Below are 16,466 nucleotides of genomic sequence, written 5' to 3' on the forward strand. Positions count from 1 at the left end.
TAAAAGGCACTAGAGTATATAAAATATTCATAGAAAAAAGTCAGACTCAGCCTTACAATCTAAACTTGTTTGCTTATTTATTTATTTAGAGCTCAAGAACAGTCCCTCAAGGTGTCAAGAGAAGCATATACAGAACCAAAGAAGTTTCAAAATTAGCATTCTACATCTTTATTATTAAATTTATTAAAACAATTTATACACTACCATTCAGTATAAAATTTTCACGGTGGTTCGCAAATTGAAAGACACAATCATTTGCATACAATAGGAAAAGTCTGTAGTCTTTATGCACAGATGCAGACACTGAGAAAAAAATTTCACTTAAAGCTGTACCTCGTTTTCTCTGCCATAACACAAACAGCATTGCAGATTTGGGATTTTTTATGCTTGTATAAACTCACCAGAGATACGACTTAGTTGAACTCAAAGCACAATCAAAGCCAAGTCTTCAAAGGTGGTATTAGGGTTTAGTCAGGTCAGCCAAGGCTAAGGGCACAGCCAGGTGAGCCCCCATCAGCACACTGGTGGCAGTAGTAATGCCCAGTGTGCCATCAAGGGGTGAATGGATAGTACCACGATGGAGGAGGCTTTAGGGCTGTTCCCCAAAGCTCCCAATAACCTGGTACCAACCCTGCTAGTCTTACTTTCCTATCTCACAGAGAGGACACTGGCCTGAATCAATTAATTTGATTTGGTTACTGGCTATAGTTTAGTGACTATGGCTGCAATCCTAAGCACACTTTCCTGAAAGTAAGCCCCATTGAACAAAATAGGACTTACTTCAGAGTAGACCTGGTTAGGATTGTACCCTATAATTTATAAAGTTGCCAGGTTTGAGGCACCTAGACTGAGATTCACAAGGCAGGACCTGCACGTGTCACATAGTTGTGCACTATTAAATAGCAAAATAATAATGATAATCTGGTACCAGAATGGACCCTGGTGGGATAAACAATCAGGTAAATTCTAATTTTTTAGAGGAATTTTGCTAGTTTCTCCAGTCTGATAAGGGAATTTTTAAAGTAGTTTTAAAATAATATTGTTATAGTTTCACTCCTGCAGAACTCCTCCTACCTCATCAAGCCCCACCACATCTTTCTGTCCTCCCAGTTGGAGGAGGTGAAGTTGCACACCAGCAGCACACATTAAGTTTTGAGCATGAGAGGGGGCGGCGATGGAAGTGGCCCTCCACATCTTAAGTCTCTGACCTTCCAAAGCTGAGATCTGGAGCCTAGATGAAGAGTCTGAGATGACCTTCCAAATCTTCAGATGAAAATCTGAGATTGGCAACCCTAGTTGTCCATTTTATGAAAAGCATTCATTATATGATGTCGGTTTATGGCTTTTACTCCAGTGAAAGGAGTAGTTTGAAAAGTGTTGGGTATTTGTTTCATGACTATGACTGCAGTACCTGCCAATTTTGTTTGGTTGAATGTGGTTAATATGTGAATTATCTTAGAAATTGTTGGTTTTGAATCTAAGATATGAAGTTATGCCCTGATACAATTTTCAAAGTTTTTAATCATATTTTTGTCACATCTGGTAGCCCTTTTGAAATCTTAGCCCAGTTTTGTGTCATTAAAAAAAAAAATTGCCCACCCACAAAGGACTTCAGCAGACAGAAAAAAGTCAAAAGGGATACATCTTGTCCCCAGGGTAGAAAGGAACAGAATGAGAGAGAAGCTAGAAAAGATGACAGTGAATTGTGAATAACTAGGAAGAAAAACGAGGCAGCTACACCTCATTAAATGAAGCATGTGGGCCATAATATAAAACCTTTCAGAATGCTGAGGAGTTCATCCAGGTTATTAGTTCTTGAGAGGACAAGCTTCTCCATAATTGCATTGTATGGCTTGCATTTCAGGCTCTGGTTGTCCAAGCCAGACAAAAGGTCGGACAATGTAAGCTCTGACATTCTCCATTTTCAGATGGGAAAAGGTAAAAGGTGACAAACTCAAGCTTACAGAGAAAGAGAGAGATGGCATCAGAAATTGGAACTGGATCTAGATAGCACATCAAGTTCAGTGCCTAATCTGTCTCTGCTCTCTGCTAACCACTATCTTCTCTCTGTCTTTAAGGGTTAGCTTTTCTGGGAAGCATCATTTTTCTAGAAAACAGATGCATCGGTTGACATTACAGCCCTGTGAGCATCATATTGCAGAAGCCGGCACAGTTCCCATCATCCTTGGCTTTTATTGCATGCATACACTTATGCAAAAAGTTAGCTGGCCCAGTCCTGAGCACTGTGCACTGGCTTACCGCTGATGCACACTGTAACAAATGTGCCATAAAGCACGTTTGTGGGGCTTAGCCAGAGCTAGCCCAGCGTGAGCCCAGACCGCCTGGCAGAGTAGAGGTGGGTGGGGGCATGTAGGGAGGCAAGGAGGAGGCGTTCCAGGATAGGGGGAGGGAGGAGGTGGAACTGGTGGAGCTGAGCCCTTTGTCAAGTGTCTCGACTTGACACAGAACTCTGTCACTCTGTGCCCGCTCAGTAGTGGGTGTAGAATCAAGTAGCCCCATTGCGAGGCTAATTTCCTTACACAGCGGAAAGTCCCCTTCTCCCGAGGAGGCGGCAGTAGCTGCAGCTGCCTGGGATGTGTTGGATGCCACAGCCACCATTTTGGCACCATGGCAGCCTTGCACTCCAGACAGCTCAGGATTTATGTCCAATGTTGCAAATATGCAACAGGGACCAAATGTGCACACCTGAGGGTTGGGCAGAAATGGGTTAATGCTTGGCAGCTGTGAAATTCAGTATGTGTTAGTCTGCTCCTGTCACAATCCCAATCTAAATTGGGGCTCTACAGCTGCTATTTGTTTGTTTAAAAAAAAAAAAAAAAGCTCCCATGGCAGCTTGGCAAATCACAGCTGTGGGGAGGAGGGCATACTGGACTGGGACTGTGGCAGAGCAGGACTGCAGAACTCCAGAACTTCACCCAGCTACCATGTTCTCAATTGGTCATGGGGCCTGCTAGTTATCAAACAACATTGAAACATATCAGCACCAAGGATACTATTTAACTTCATATGTGGTTAGATACCATAGCAATTTTCCCCAAACCCTTTTCATACAGTCTTCCAATCCAGTGAATATCCAATGCTTGGAGAGGATGTATGATCACATCCACTCGTCTTCTCAGACCTCCGCACGCTGACTGTATTGTGTGCAGTCCGTTCTCAAACTCAGATGTGTCCCCTGGTCACATTCAGTCTGCCTTTTGGGACTAAACTATGCAATATGGAGAATGTATGTGCTTCTCTGTTTTTCTTTTTTCAAAAAATAGCATGGGAATAGGCACTACAGGCTAGGTTGAAGCTGCAACAGGAATAGGGAAGAGCTTTAGTCCCACCCCAGTTCTGATCTCCAGCATTCTGATCCACCACCATCTCCAGGTTTCCACTGACACTGCTTATTCTAATCAAAATGGTGTGCTGGGGTTATGATTGGGATCAAAATTGTAATGAGGCAAAGCCTTCCTCCCCTTCCCCATATAGTGATTTTGCCCCATTTCAGGTACTCCTACAGCTATTGTTAAAAATAAATAAATAACCAAAAAAGCAAATGAAGTGATCACATCACCTCCCCCTCCTATTCCACCTAGGTAGATGAATGTGATATATTTAAGATACCTGGAAGAACTACTGGCTATTACTGCCCATTGAAATTATATTATTGTTCATTATCTAGTGCCAAGCAGGAGAAATAATGAGAGAGAGAGAGAGAGAGATTTTGCATAAGTCAATTTTCTGTCCATGCTATGCACAACTGAGAAAGGACAAAGAAGAGTGAGAAGTGATTACTATTCTCTCAGTGCTCTGATAGTTGAAATTCACAGCAATTCTGTGCTGTAGCAGGATAAATGGTCAGTGTCTTAACATGTATATATTTGGACTCACCTGCTAATGTTTTTGATATACCACTGTTACTGATCACAGTGGAGTATACTGGCTCCCCATGTTACAAATGCTTGAGTTATGGACAGCTGCATCCGCACTTTTGTAGAACCACACTTTGGTGGTGCTTTCGCACAGGCTCAGGGCCAGCAAGAGCAGGATTTTTTGAGCTAAGTATGTTTCAACTTGTGTATAGACTTCAGGTACCTAACCCGTATGTGCATAGGGGACTTACAGCCCAATTCTATGCCCCAGCAGCATCCAGCGGTACAGCAGCACCAAAATATCCATCAATGGGGTCAGGGCAGCCACCAGAGTCTCCTCGCAGTAAGGGAACAAATGTTCTCTTACCCTGTGTCGAGCTCCACAGTCAGCAAATGGGTCGCCTCTAATCTGCACCCACTATTTAGCATGCGCAGAACGGAGGAGGCCAGTGGTGGGCTTCCAGATGCAAGAGGGGCATATGATTTGGCAGTATACTCTGCCGCCATCCCTGCCCCCCCGAGACCCGATCCTCCCCTCCCTCCATCCAGTTCTACCCTCACCCTGCCCTGAAACGCCTCCCGGCCACGCAGCGGGCAACATACCAGCTGGTGCTCCGGCAGCACATCCTCCTGGGGCTGAGGCCCAGCTCCAACTGGCACTGGCCTCTCCACCACTTGTGGATGTGCCTTACAGCACTTGTGTGATAGCAGTGGCTGCGGCAGTGCACCGGTGCTGCCCCAGCATAGGCTCAGGCCCTTAGTGTAGTGGTAAATTTTGAACCACAGAAGCTTGTGATGACACCCCACAAAGTCACACAGCCCTAGGCACATCCCACTATTATACCAAAAGAAAAACCACTTTAAATTTCTTCCTTCGAGTGTTTTCTTCTCCTCATACTTATTCACACTTTGAAATGTATTATACGTCATTTAAAGATCTAGCTCCTTTCATCCCAAACTCTTCAAGTGGGTTGCAATGGTTATAAACAAATGTATAAAGCTTGAAAAATGCATGAGCATATATCCCCGATAAATACAGTATTTTATGTATTATATAAAATATAAATATGCTACCAGGAGGCTCTTGGGAAAGATAATGGCTTAGATATGACCATATGCCCCTAGGTATTTGGCCATATGCAAATTTAACCATATGCAAATTTCTAAATTTGGAGCTTCTTCTCCACTTCAAAGGTGGCACCTGAGTGTTTCTGCTGATGGAACATCAGTCACTTCTCCTGCTGTAGGAGAAGTCCTGAGGCTCTGCTCTCCCTCAACAACACCACTGTCTGAATAGAAGAAGAGAATCATGATATACCACCATGAAATGTATTATACTTCATTTGTACCCAATGACTCCTTGTTCCCAAACCCCTGGTTGGGCCTCCTGCAAGACCCTGGTTAACTCCTCCTGCTTTGTCTGACCAGGTGCACTTGACACAAACCAGTTCAGCCTGCTCATCCAAGATAAGATCTGGGATGGCTGAAGTGTTTTCATTACTCTACCTTGCATTTAGCAGCAGCACCTTCAAACCAGGAAGCACAATGCCTGTACTCCTAAGAAAACTGAGGTTGGAAGAAGGACCAGAAGGCAGAATAGATGTGATGTGTCCAAAACCACTTCTCCTGGAACAGCATACCCAGCTTCCACTGCCAAATCTGTTCTCAGTATTGCCAACCCCCAAGTTCTCCCCTCCCCCAAGCATATATTGCAGACATCCAAGCTCCACTTCTCACACTCCTTCCAGCAGCCAAGAATAGTCGGGGAAAGCCAGCCAAAACAGAAGCATCTTCAATGTCACGGAAACATCAGCAGGAAGGTCCCTCTGTGGGAGTGTCACTGCCTCAGTACCACAAAAGAGAACGTCCTCTTACAATTCTTCGGTAGAATTGTGCCCAGTGTTAATCTGGATAATGAGAATGGAAGCTTTTTTCAAGTGGGTTCGACTACATTACTACAGCCTATATCATTTCTACGAGTAGTAGTATTTGAAGGAAATTGTTTCTACAAAGATTGGGTGTAAATCTTTCCCCAAATTCTCAGATCTGCTTGACTGCTTCCGTTGGTTTCTTTTTTCCTTCTTTTCCAGAAAATGAGTTTGTTTCTCTGAATACACAAGATAAACATGAAAAACAATAAATACTATCACACAATACTCTATCACAGATTAAAACACATCTTGACCTATACATATAAGAACTGTGGAACAGCCATAATCTGAAAAAGTCCACACACTTGCATTGATTTTTATAGGAGCTGGAAGGCAGGAATTCCCAAGTTCTTTTTTTTTGTTGTTTCATTTTCAATGCCTCAAAAATGATTTGCATGTTGGTGGCTACTCTTGCAAATACTAGCATTGCTATCTGAACAGAAGAACGTTACTTTATTTGTGAGATTTCCTTGCAGACTGCCGTCCATGTTGACAACCAAGTTTAGTTAGAAAGATAAGAGGGGCTTGTCACGTGCAATGTTCTGAACAGTGATAATGACTATGTGGCACAAAGGATCTGAAGAATTGATATTAAATTTAATACAAGACAAAATCACAAAGTCAAAAAAAAAATCCCTGTGAGATAGTGGCATCACTAGGATTCGCGTCACCCGGTGCGGGAGGCCTGCACGTCACCCCATGCAGTGGGCAGGGCAACGCCCCAGGTGGTGGGCGTGGTGATGTATCATCACCCTGCCCCCACTGGTTTTTTGGCTGTACCTTTTGTTAGAACACAGATATTTCAATGTGGTTTGTTTCATTGCATTCTGCATGAGATGCTCAGCTTGCAGTCCTTAACCCTCGCTGATCCTTGTCTGGTTGGTTCCTAGTTCCCAGCCTGGGATCGCTTCTCATCAAAGTGAAATCTCTCTTTTCAACCCCCTCCCTCTTCCACTCCTCCCTTTCAATCTCCAAACCTTCCCGCTTTCCTCCCCCTCCCCAAATAAAATGCTTCCTATTTTACCAGTCATCAGGACTCTTAAAGTTGCTTCCATGCAGCTGGCAAAGGGGGGGGGAGAGAGAGAGAAGCACACACTTTACTTGGCCAGGAGCAGAAAAAGGGTACTGTTTATAAAGTGATTTATTAATCTTCTTGTTTGACTGAAGAGGAGAGGCTGTATTTTTAAAGTGATGAATCTTGCTTTTTGAAGGGAATACTTATCAGCCATTGATGAAGTGATTGCCAGCCCAATCCTATCCACACTTTCCTGTGAGTGAGCCCCATTGACTCTAATGGGACTTACTTCTGAGTAGCCTCTTTTTGGTCCTTTTGGGGGGAGGCTGCCTTCTGGAGCCGCTCCATCAGATCAGGACCATTCTGGTGTCCTCACATTCCCCTTTTCCTGGCCTGACCATCAGCCAAGGGTCATCTGCCTACTCGCAAGTAAACACAACCGTGAGGCTGCTTTGCTTTCCATAGAGTAAGTAACATATATAAGTAACTGCCAGACAGTAATAATAAAAGAAACCATATAACAAAGGAAAAGGAGCAAATCTAACATATATTGCTCTAATTTTTATTGTTCTACCAGAAATTTATCCAAGTTTAAGGTCTCTTGCCATACATTTTAATTTGTTTACCCTACTCCAGTATTCTATAAAAGCATGTGAACATTCCACCAAGTCTTTGTTTCTATTATTCTTTCCCTAGTTGTCATACATTATTCCATATTGCAATGTTCTGTGCTGTCTCCATGTGTCCATTGTGGGTGGGTGGGAGGAGGGAACTGCTCACAAATCTAATTGCGAACTGGAATCTGGATTGCATTATTATGCTAAAGTTGAAGATACAAAATGGTTATCCGATTTAAAATGATGTTGCTACAGTTTAGAATTTTACCTGTGGCTTCACAATATTTCATATTTAATTAATAAAAGAATGTTCACTGTGACCCACAAGATCATAGCTAACTTGTGCTAGGCATAAATTATAACTGTCTTCTTGTAAATTTATTCTATAGGATGGCATATATGTGTTCCAAGCTGTATTGGCTGGGACCTGCATTATTTAATATATTCATGGGAAAGGTGAACAGCAAGGAGGTAAAATCTGTCAGAGATGCAAAATTAATGAAAATAGTAACCTCAGAGTAGCAGAGTATAGAGAATTATAAGAGAGTCTTGCAAAACTAGGTGACTGGGCAATAAAGTGATGAAATTCAGTGTTGATAAGTACCAAGTAATTTATATTAGAAAACCTAACTAGACCTACAAAATGCTGAGTCTTGAATTTGGTCTTGCCGTCAAGCAAGAAATCTTAGGCCTCATTATAGATAGTTCTGTGGAAATGTCAGCCGAATATGCAGCCATGATAAAAAGTGAACGATGTTAGAGACCACTAGGGAGATTAGAAAAAAAATACAATATTACCAAAAATATTTGTAATCCTAATATGTACATCCAGAATTCACTCATACATATAACAGTATATGCTGGATTGTTATTCCCATTTCAAGGAAAACAAAACAGAGGTTGGAAAAATGCCAAGAAGCCCAAGCATGACCCAACATGTTCATAAATAAGTGACTGGGATGGCTTGTACCAGCACATCACCATAACCGATTGTGTTGTGCAACCCATCTGCAACATAGCCCAAACGTGAGCAGAGATAGGACATGGGGTAGGGGGCCAGTGCCTTGCTCATGTAGTACTCTATAGGTCACCTACTTTGGCATATAACTTCATGTAAGATTTGACAGTAAATTATTTGACCAAATTGTCATTGAAACCCAGCATAGCACATCACCGTCTGATCCATCACTGCTATGAACGTCTTAGCACTGGAATCATCAGGTTTTTTATATCTCTGAACCAGTAAACCACATTTACTGTTCCCTGGTTAACTATGGACATATTATAGGTTGATTTCACAGCCTATTTATTTTCTCTTTGACAGCCATCACCACAAAACCTGGCATATATTGGCATGATGAAAGAAACAATCCAAGTATAGAACATAAAAGTTGCATTAGTTTAGATCAAGCATCTCTTGTTAAAACAATTTGAGGAATTCAAACACAGGGGTGATGGTCTTAGATTCTGGTATTCAGAAAAAGTGATGGGGAGAACAAGCAGCCCTCCAAAAAGTTTTGCAAAGGAGAAACCTTTTAGATACTTGCTTTGGGAACAATGAATCCCTATGGACTCAATGACAACATGGAGCAGATAAAAGAGATGGGTCTGGAACCCTTGTGGATAAACAAGTAGATGAGCAAAGAAAGGTTTTGTGACAAAAGTGACTGGTGGGGCATTCCATCCTAGGTGAAAGTGAAGGGGGAATGCCTCTAATAAGATGACACTTGCTATCTGCAGTTTTTACAAGTACTTATATTTAAAATTTACTTCTTTTTTAAAATACCCAATTAATTGAGACACCTTTTTAATTGATTATAAAGGCTCTTTAAAAAACTATTACAGCTGGTGGGCCTGCCCTGCACCCAAGGCAGAGTTGGGGCTAGCTGTGGCTCAGCCTGGGGCAAGGGCAATTCCTTCCTCTTACCCCAGGTTACACCGCAGCAGCCCCAATGTGGCTACTTGGATCTGCACCACCTAAAGAGGAACAGGGATAAGGTCCAGCATAAGTGCCGGATCCTGGCCCCACCCCCCACTTCCACTTACCTGCCACTCACCCACAGGCCCATTGGCCGCCCCCTCTCCACCCCGAAACCCCTCCCTCCCACCCTCTCCTTGCCCCCCCCCAGGCCTCTGTGCCTGCCTAGCTTGGCCAGCATGGGTTTCCTATTGTTCCAGCCGAGCAGAGCTTGTGTCAGCCTCTTTGCTCTCCTGGTGGTGCAAAAGTGCTTTACGGCACTTTCGCAACACCAGTGGGCCGGCGCAAGGGACTTGTGCCAGCCCATGTCCTTATTTGGATTGCGCCCTTAATCATCCCCGTTTCAGGGGGCAACAGAAGAGGCATACAGTCAGTAGGGAAGGGAAAATGTGTGGAGACAAGTCTCCATCCAGGTCAAGGGGCTGCCTCAGTACACATGAGAACACATGCAAACACATGTGCATGGTCTCATATCTTTAACAAGTACCTCCTTGCATTTATGCACCTGTATTGTGTATGAAAAATGTTCAGTCTGATTTCCTCCTGCCCTGCTTTATGTGTGAATGCGGATAGCATATCAAGATTAGAAATAAATGTAGCAGAATGGCTTCAGTCAACCTGAAATGTCAAATGACTCATTCACGCCCTTTGCGCAGAGTTCCATTTTTTGCTGCATGCATTCGAACAAATAGGTCTGAAGACCTTGTGGTTCCCTGCTGCAGATCGTCATAAGATAAGATCATTTTTCTCACAAAAGTGGTAGATTAGCGATTACTTTTGCAGTGTGTGCTTGAGTTGCACAATGAGGCTGCAGCTCACCTAGCCTGGTACGCAGGTTGCAGCCTCATTGCTTTCACTGTTGTCATGGGAATGATAAACTTGCCATGAATACCAACAAAATGTCACTGACACTTACCCCATTGACTGAAAAGAAAAAGGAAGAGGTCTCCGTTCTGCACAACCCTGTCACCTAGCAGGTGACCTAGACGGGCTCAGCTCTGCTCATATCCTGATCAGGTGATGGATTCAGAACACAGTGCAGTTAGAAAAGCTGAAAAGCTGCTAGGACCAACAGGTGCAAGAAACAGGATAAGAATACAAAAAAGTGGCAAGCCACATGTCTACTTATAGGACAGAAGTGGTATAAGCTGGAATTTAAATGCATAGCAATAAGAGCCTACCAAATAAAGCCAGGTACTGGAGCCAGGCTCCTGCAAAGTCAATATTCATCTGGTATAGCTGGAGTGGATTTTGTGGTTACTCTCCATGCTTGCATTTGTGGACTGGACCTGAGGTCCAGAAACTGTTATTCCTGACCGAAGAAATAATTAATCTGATATGAGTTATATCCCTTGATTAAAACCCGATCCTATCCTCAACCAGCCCAGAGTATGCAGTGGCGCTGGGGCAGTTTCTGCCTGCCTGCCTACTCCACTGCTGCCTGGTTCTCAATCAGCCTTCTCAGATCTGCACTTTGGCTGGCATAAATCCAACTGGGTCCAAGGGGGCATTTTGAGCCTGGGCCTGGGGCATAGAATATTGGCACCGCCACTGCTGTCAATATCTACCCACAGCCCACCCTGAACACACCCTTGGCCCAGCCCGATCCCCACCACGATTCTCCTTGGGCCACCCCTTCACCAACCTGCCTGCTCTGGTGGGAGCTCAGCACTTGTTGGCATATACATGGGGCTGCCGGCTGTTTGTGCTGGTGATCTCAGCCTGCACCCCGTCGCAATGGCTGCCACACAAGTGGCCCAGGCCTTGCACTACAGAGTGCAAGTTCCATTAGTGCAAGGCCCAGGTTGGATTGGACCGTAACAGATTAAATTTTTATTAGAGAATGTTTCAATTTTACAAGCCGTAAAACGACTGGGTAGAGAATACAAGATCCTGAAACACGGTTACATACATTGAGAGAGTACTGTCAGTCACAAGCACAGAGCATTCGAGTCTGGTATGTAAGTCCATTTCAGGGGGTTACAGGTGGTAGGTTTGAAGTCCATAGGTCACTGGGTCCAAGGCTGGAGAGCGAGACGTACTCACTCTCGCCTTGCACATGGCCAGCTATGCCAGGCCAGGCTTCGATGTTTGCTCCGCAATTTACAACTCCTTTGCCTAATTGCTTTAATTTGGTTTGGTGTTCTTTCAGGAAATAAACACTGAAAATGTGTCAAATTGAATGCGTACTTTATATGAATAACCAAATGATGCAGGGCGGGCTGGAAAGGGCTGTAATTCAGTGGTGGAGCACACCCTTTTCATGTAGAAGTCCCCAAGTTCAGTCCCTGGCAACAGAGATTCTTGGGCTGAAATGCTAGAGAAGTGCAACCCATCAGACTGGACAGTACTTCCCAAGATGGATCAATTAACCAGCTCAGTATAAGGCAACCTTATCTGGCTTACTGGCAAAACTGCTGTTTGCTAGCACTATATAAACTAATAGAAATACAAGGATAAATATTATCCTGAGATAGGTAGTGAAGACACTCTGGGGTTCCCTGGTATACCTCATGCTACAGGTGTGGGCGAGTCCTTGAGACATCACCATGGGAGCCAATTGAGAAAAATATATAAATGTATTTATACATGTATAAATCTGCCTCCAGTTTTAATTCAGAAAAGACCACGTCCCTAGCATACTGCTTTAGAAACATTCTAGCCAACCGTGAAACAGAATCCGCAAGAACAGCACTGAGAGGCAACACATGATTGCAGTGGTGAGCCCACTGTGGAAGAGTATCACTGAATTTCTGACACATGGGCCATCTTCTCACCCAGAATGGCCTCAAGAAGAATCTATCTTTCCTGTATGAGCAGAAGCAGAATTTCACAGCACTGATTAACTGATCTCAGTGCTAATCATGAACTAACCGCTCTTTCTTAGTGTAGAGCTGTGCACAATGCTGATTACTTGGCCTTTGTGTCAGTCACAAATTGATCCCCCTCCCACAAGCAAATTTCCATTGTATTATTGAATTTTTTTAGCATTCCAAACAACAGCATCTGTTTGTGTTTCTTTGCATATCTATGTACACCCCCTAACCCATTTTGATCTCTCCCCATCAAAGTACAAAAAGGCTAAAATTATCAAATGTACATGTCTGAAGAGGAGAAGAAATGCACAGACGTAGCTCATCAATTTCGTAAAAAGAGACACATTTAGCTAATTAACTAAAGTTGTATTTCCTCAATAGCCTGCTTCAAATAGCAGTTGGGGGGAAAATTCATTCCAAACGGTTAACAGGAGGAAGCATATCATGCTCTGTTAACATAGAGCAGATTTATCTCTGTGATGTCAGAGCCCCAGCTCATGTTATATGAGGAGCATATTCCAACCCCTGGGGGCTGGGGGATAAGAATAGGCCCTCAGTTTGGCTGTACTTGTCATAAGAGGCGACTAAACAGCAACCGGGTAGATGGGACTCGTTAGCCTGGAAAGGCAGCTCATCTGAGAGGAAGGAAAACTCTGATCCCAGACCTCCACTGCCTTGTGGCTACATCCAGTTATGGAAAAGGCTTCAGGAGCCAACCTCGATGCAAAATCCAGAGCCGGAGTCCCTGAGGCAGTTCATGGCTGAACACAGTCACGTTCTGGCAACTCCTGCGACGCCACTGGAATCAACCGTATTAGCCTCTGCCTTTCCGCTGGACCATTTCAGCGACGTGGAGACGGGGGATTTGCTGCATGGGAAACAGTCTATCCTCCATATCTACTTTACCCAGGCTTCGTGTACTGGAGAGGACACTCTGTTCCAGAACCACCATTCAGAGCGTGATACCATAGTCTTCCGAGACTGAAGGATGCTAACATTATCTTCCTTACTTTATGAAGCAAGTTAAAATAGATTTGTCATGATTACAGCCAAATGAGAGTGAGAGAAAGAAAGATGGGAGCTGGGAGGGAGAGATCATCTTTTCCTTGTTGAAGATGAATGCTTTAGCAGATCCCATAATCACAGACTGCTCATCAAAGGGATAATTTACACCCTGGAAATTACTGTTTGCTTCAGTGATTCAGGCTGGGATTTTGGAGCAGTAGAGAAAAGTCTCGCTCTCACTGTCCTGCAGACTGACAGGGGGGAAAAATCAGCCACCCGTGCAGCACATTTGAATATTGTTGTGGTGGTCATGCTGACCTGTTCAGCCTCACAGCAGCTCAAACTGATATCGGAGGATACAGTGGTGACAGGATTAACCACCGCAGTCATTGTTCAGGTGCATGGGTCAGTCAGTAATATTAGTGTCAACTTCATTTTTATCTGTAACCTTGGGTTCAATTTTCTCCCTCTCTCACTCTCACAGTATTGAGAGTATTGGATCACCCAGGGTCATCTAATGAAAGGCAGGACAGACAAGATAAATTATTCCTTCACACACTAAGTAATTAACTGTATGAAACAGCAGTAGTGTAGCCAGATAGGGGCACAGTAAGCATAGCGGGCACCGTAACACACAGTGTAAGTGGCCCCTCCCACTCATGTTGCCATCACTGCCCAGAATGACTCTGACCGCAAGAAGGAGGGGCAATTTACACTCTGTGCTGTGGCACCTGCTGCACTTGCAATGCCACTGCCCCCCCTCTAGCTATGCTACTGTGAAACAGAATGCTGGATTTGATGAACATAAGAAGAGCCCTGCTGGATCAGGCCAAGGGCCCATCTAGTCCAGCCTCCTGTATCTCTGAGTGGCCCACCAGATGCTTGAGGGCAGGGCCTAGGAGAGGGGGGTAAAGGGGGTAATTTTTACCGGGGCCCAGGGCAAAAACGGAGGCCCAGGAGCCAAAGGAGGGGTCCCATAAATTTCCTGGGATCTGCCATTTTCCTATCTACTCAGATCTGTTGCACGTATGGGATGCTGGGGACATTACCATGACTGGGGATGCTGGGGACACTACTGATGCCACATGGGTGCGTAGACCTGGGCTCCAAAGATTTTTCCAGCTGTCTCTATACTCCCCTCACCATGCTTTGCCCCTCCCTGCCCCTATTCTGCTCACCCGTCACCACCCTCCCCTGCTCTGTTCACCCCTCCCCCTTTGCAAAGGGGCCCAAAATAAATTTTGTAGCCCCTGTTAAAATTCCTCTTGGAGGCCCTGCTTGAGGGAGCACACAAGACAACAAGAGACCTGCATTCTGGTGCCCTCCTTGCATCTGGCCTGATCCAATTAGATCAACATTTTCTCAAACTATGGGTCAGAACCCACTTGGTGGGTCACACCCCAATTTCTGGTGGCTTCCACAGAGCCTCCAGTGAAAACAAGGGAAAGATCAGATAACTAACTGCCTCAAACCTCGAGGCTTTTGAAAAATCAGATAGCTGCTAACTGCTCTGCAAAGAGCTGATCTCCTGCAGTTTGCAAGCTTGGGTAAATACAGGGAGATAAATGTTTGAGCGTTACATTTCTTCATCAGAGTATTTATTCTTCCATCACTTATTTCTACTTTGAAAAGTACTGTGCTTCATTTAAGAATTCAGGTTCATTTCATCTCATACTTTTTGGGGGGGTTGAAATAGTTTTAAAGCAAATGCATAAACATTGAAAAATGGGGTGTTTTTTTTTAATTCCAGAAAAATCTAAACAGTAAATTAGCATAGTGGCCTCTGCATGTTTGCTCACAAAACTCCCACTGTATTCAGTAAGACTTATTCCCAGGTAAATTTCCACTGGGTTGTATTCTGCTGGCCAAAGATTAATTTAAACCTTTAGGCAATTTTTTCAGTTTGCCTCTGCTGAGCCTTATGCTCCTTCATATTGCAGTTCTGATCCTTCCAGCAAAGTTTCAAAGTCAGTCCCTGAGCACCCTGACTGATGATGTCACCTCTTTTGCTGTAGGAGAAGTCCCCAAACCCCACCCCACTCCCTGATTACATCCCTGGATCAGTTCCTTAAATCCCTCCAGGATCCCATTACTCCTCCCAGAGTCTGCCTCCCTGCCTAGAGAGTGCTGGCTGGCAGTCTTGCACGCCTTCTGTTTTCCACCCTGATCTGTTGTTAGCATTGGCCCATAGACACTGGTGAGTGTGAGGTCTCCAGTATAAAAAGGAATGGAGGGAGGGGGGCTTCAGTTCAAGTGGTACAACCAATGCTGGCCAATGGTATTTCACTGTCTGGAGTGAAGTACCAAATGGTGTTCCATTCCTTCCTTTCTTTTTTCTGTCTGCTAAAATCACTCCACCAATTCTTTTTCTTCCAAATGTTTCCCCCTTCCTTCCATTTCCCTCAGGAAGGAATGTGATAAAGCACCTTGGTGCTTTTTTTTTTTTTTTTTTGCCTAGCTTCCTTGGTAGGCTCTCCATGAGGAGATACTGAGTGGGTTGTCATTCTCCCCTGTGATGTCCCCTCCCTCTTGGGTGCCCTTATCCATGGGGAGGTGGGAAGCTAGGGGACTGTGCAAGGGCATGGCCTTCTCAGCCTGTCTGCTCCACCATTGGGTTAATTGACCCGTCGGACTTGGGGTAGGCTTATGTTCTTTTACCCCTAGAGCTCCTTTAACATTCATGGGTGGGCATGTTGCTTCACATCCCAACTTAGCATGGTGCTTTTAACATGAGGGTCTCCTCTTTTTGTCCACAGACGGTTCTGCAGGCCCCTGCCAGACTTGACTGACCGGCGGAGCAGCCACTTCTTTGTCTTCCAAGTGAGTAAGCATGGAGTTAGCCCCAGGGTGGCCATGGGTTGCTATGGGTCTCCTGGGGTGGTCTGATGGGGGGTTGCTGGTCTTGGCCCCATGCACAAGTGGCACCACCAGGTTTGTCCCCAGCACCACAGGGTCTGCATGTCCTGGGGTTTCTGGGTTTCCTGGACTCCCTGGCTAGGCTCTGTGCTAACACTGCAAGCTGGCCATTTATCTTCCCTGCATCCCATTCTGCTCTTTAAGGAGCTGGCTCAGCTCCCTCCCAGCTAATCAGAGCAGAGCTGGTGCTTGGCTCTCTCCGTGCCCTGTTGGGCTGTTCTGCCCACCCATGTGGCTGCCTGAGCCTCCATTCAGTTGTTTCTGGTCTGCCAGGGGCCTCATTGTGCTGCTTCCGTTTCCCCACCAGGAC

General features: G+C 44.7%; 1 protein-coding gene across 1 annotated transcript in view; it reads left to right on the plus strand.

The window, feature by feature from the left end:
- The window catches only part of GRAP2 (GRB2 related adaptor protein 2), a 68,379-nt gene that overhangs the window by 5,931 nt on the left and 45,982 nt on the right, over positions 1-16,466 (plus strand). The window contains exon 2 of the mRNA XM_066633566.1: positions 15,997-16,060. The gene's annotated coding sequence lies outside the window, so the exon portion shown is untranslated. The remainder of the gene's footprint in view (positions 1-15,996; positions 16,061-16,466) is intronic.

The sequence above is a fragment of the Tiliqua scincoides genome, chromosome 7 (genome assembly GCF_035046505.1).
Source record: "Tiliqua scincoides isolate rTilSci1 chromosome 7, rTilSci1.hap2, whole genome shotgun sequence".
NCBI classification, from domain to species: domain Eukaryota; kingdom Metazoa; phylum Chordata; class Lepidosauria; order Squamata; family Scincidae; genus Tiliqua; species Tiliqua scincoides.